The 3,583-nt window shown below is 32.8% G+C and overlaps 1 long non-coding RNA gene across 1 annotated transcript; it reads right to left on the reverse strand.

Annotated features, from left to right (window-relative positions):
• Positions 1 to 2,156: 2,156 nt before the first annotated feature.
• LOC143081741 (uncharacterized) lies at positions 2,157 to 3,583 on the reverse strand. The gene is made up of 2 exons (XR_012980063.1): positions 3,436 to 3,583; positions 2,157 to 2,332 (listed from the first exon to the last, which is right to left on the reverse strand). It is a non-coding gene; the product is annotated as an uncharacterized LOC143081741 (long non-coding RNA).

Below are 3,583 nucleotides of genomic sequence, written 5' to 3' on the forward strand. Positions count from 1 at the left end.
AAGTTGAAATAATCCCTCAGGTAGTTTTTACGGACTCCATAACGAGTTGGTTGACCGTTATGGAATATCTGTTTGGTAGATGATAGCCGATATATTCCAAAATGTCATAACTTCAATCCTATTCCCTTTTTTCCCGAATTAGGCTTTTTATCGGTTTCTACTAACACGAAAAACACCATTATCATATGTGGAGCAAGATCTGCTTACCTTTCCATAACACCTGAGATCAACCCCAGTTTTTGATGAGGTATGTGTTGCTCAAACTCGAGTTTTCTCTATTCTGTTTTGCTTGTATTGTTTGTCTTTTTCTTGTTTTAGCCATGACGTTGCAACTTAATGGTCTGAATATCCCTTTGATATCTTTCGCCTCCCTTTTAGACAAGACAACAACTTTGACAACATGTTTTTCATCTCGTTTGCATTGATAGTATGTGCAATGAAATCAAATGTCCATGTGACACCATATCAGAATAAAAAGATGTGGTATGATTTCCAATAAAAACAATTTTCAACCAGAGACCTAATAATGTAGAAGTTAACAACTATTGTTCATCGGACAGCCTTCAACAAGGAGCAAATTCCATACCTCATGGTAAGTTATAAAATGCCCCGAAAGGAAACAATAAATGTAAATCAACTCAAACGAGACAACTTACGGCCTGATAACACTTTTCCGTGTTCTGTTCAATGAACAATGAATTCGGGGTCAAGTCCTAATTCTGTACAAATAGTAAATTTGTATGGTTGTTTTGAAAAATCAAACTTGTTCGAGCCGATCAATATGATTGATCTAATTAAACATAAGTCACTCTGAAATGTGATATAACATGGCACTCAGTTCAGAACACCTCAACAAATTAATTAGAACCATAACTCTAAAATAATTAAGGTTTTCATTGACGCCTATGACAAAAAATTGGCTGAATTGGAAAAGGTCGAATTGGACGATTTCTCAGAAAGGGTCAAAACACTCAGATATCTCATAAAAAGACGAATGTATAAGTATAAAAACTAAATTATCAACCAAAGTCCATTTTCAGAGACAAAGAAGCTGTAAAATTTCTATCATCACTTCACGATAAATAGGTTGTTGTTCCTCTGGACAAAGTTTCAAATAATATTATTTTTGTATGTAAATTGTACTACATGTACTTAGAGTTTCTTGTACAAGAATTAGTAAAATTGGAAATAAACAAGCACTCGGTCAATCCAACACACAAGGATGATATTTTGCGTAAGTCCTTCATGACTTCAATTATCATAACATTGAACAGAAAATCTGAGGACGTACCTTGTTTGTATTGGATACATAAACCTCACCAAAGATGAAGAACTGAATCTTCAACCACTGTATCGGATTCCTAAACTACATAAGTGTCCTTAAAAACAATTGTAGATTGCTGAGTCTTCCAAGTGATTCACGAAACTCTTTCTAAATTATTAACATCAATTTTGTCAAGAATCAAAGACGGGCTTCAAAGTTATTGTGAATAAACTCATTATAGATACCAGGATAAGATTATGTATTTACGCCAGACGTAAAATTATATGTTTTAGAGATATATTCTAGACATGGCGTGAATCTGATATGGATACCAAAAAAGATCTTTTTAGGGTACATACTCACTAAGTCTCTTTCGTCTTGCAACACGATCCCCGATAAAAACTGTGTATAGAATCAACTTACCTTTGTGTTTCTACAACCAAACATGTGAAATAACTAACTAAATTAACTAAATTGATTATTATAGTGACATGTGATTTTTACAAAAAAAAATTATAATACAGTGAAATATAAAAAACACCCGACCGTTTTGGGTCTATTATTCACTTACAACATATTAATTTAATATAAATGGTACGACGAACAAAATGAATATATTATAGCGGAAATTGTCAGAAACGTTCAATCTTATCTAAATAATGATAAAAGGAGGAACGTATTTAATACATAAAAAATTGAATTTATTAGTTATTTTAGTATAGATCGTTTTAGCCCTGTCGTGCTGAATGGCCAAAAACAATCCGTTTTTTGTGGAAATTTGGCAGTACGGTAGGTACGACACTTGTAGATAAACAACAAGATAAGAAAACATAATTACATTATAGTTCACTACGCGTTGAATCGTATAAAAAAAATATAAATGTAAAAAATATACAAATGGGATGATTTATTGATTTTTTTCCTGTTTTACATTACGTAATGCACCCAGTACACAACACAAAATAATATAAAAGATATAGGTAATATAACGCGTGAAACATTGTTTATTGTCTTGGCTTTCTTGTGACCTGTCATTGGTTGCGTTGAAACATTCCTTACCAACTTTTCCTGTGATAAAAAATAAATTTGATGAATAGTAATAATAAGGGAGCAGTGTTTGTGTTAATTAGTTTAAATTAAACCCCTGCCTTCTATGTCTTTTTAAACGTCAATATGGAATTTACTCACAACATCAATAACACACTGTAATCATTAATCTTAAGGACTATCATAACATGTTGCATTTAGACTAGTGGCCTATCAAAGTGATCAAGTCATCATTTTCAGAAACTACTTCCATTGGTCTTTACAAAAAATAAATGCCAACATTAACAACTTGTTAGCTTTAACTGTGATTTGTGATTCATTTCAATTGTTCATCATCAATTTCTTCGTCTGTTGCAACCTTTCAGATTTCTTCCCAAAACGTTGCAGAAGGACTCAATTAGCAGATTACAATTTTGACAGTCTATGCTAAATTGTCGTTGTAATAAAAGTATCAACCCGGAAGTTTCCGAATGACAAACTTATCTCCCATTTCTCCAAAGTAATTGAAAAACGACACGTTTGTCAGTTACATTGCTTTCGTTCGGAAATTGAATATTTTGATTTAAACGAATTATAGCCGAGTAAGGGTGTCGTTGATCGGAAAATTAATACATACTTCTTTATGAAAATGTTTTTGGAAGAAATTGAGTGTCTTTGTAAGGTATAAAGTTACATAGAAATATTTTTAATTATTTCTTATATTAAGATGGCTAAGACATTCAAATCGGCGACTTAGCTCCCTTGAAGGTTTTTCAGTATACGGATGTGGATAAAAAACTGCACATTGCTAGAAATAGTTATGTCAACGTTAGAAACCTTAATAATGTTATACAAACAGACAGGAGGTGGAGAGTTGTTGCATTGATACTCAAACCACATCTTATATCTAGGAAATACGAAAAAATGAAAAACATTGCTAGACGAAATTTTAATCTGCTAACCGAGTCCCTGTGCACGTTTTTGTTTTAGCAAAGGGACATAACAAGCTCACGCCTTCTAATCCCAGGTGAAAGATACAATGTCTCCTATGGGAATTGTTTTTAACCAATCTTATTCCACGTTGTTTCACGTATGGAATGCCACAGCTGCCTTATGATAACAATAACCATATCATTAATGAATACCTAATGAAATTCGTGCTGGAACAGCGTCGATTGTCAACCAGAAGAGACCCAGGAGAGTAAAACAATCATCACACTTTGTACAAAGAGTTGTATCATATGTAATAGCCAATGTTCCGTTTAAAGTGAAGATTCAGCTGTATAAAACTAA

The sequence above is a fragment of the Mytilus galloprovincialis genome, chromosome 7 (genome assembly GCF_965363235.1).
Source record: "Mytilus galloprovincialis chromosome 7, xbMytGall1.hap1.1, whole genome shotgun sequence".
Taxonomy (NCBI): domain Eukaryota; kingdom Metazoa; phylum Mollusca; class Bivalvia; order Mytilida; family Mytilidae; genus Mytilus; species Mytilus galloprovincialis.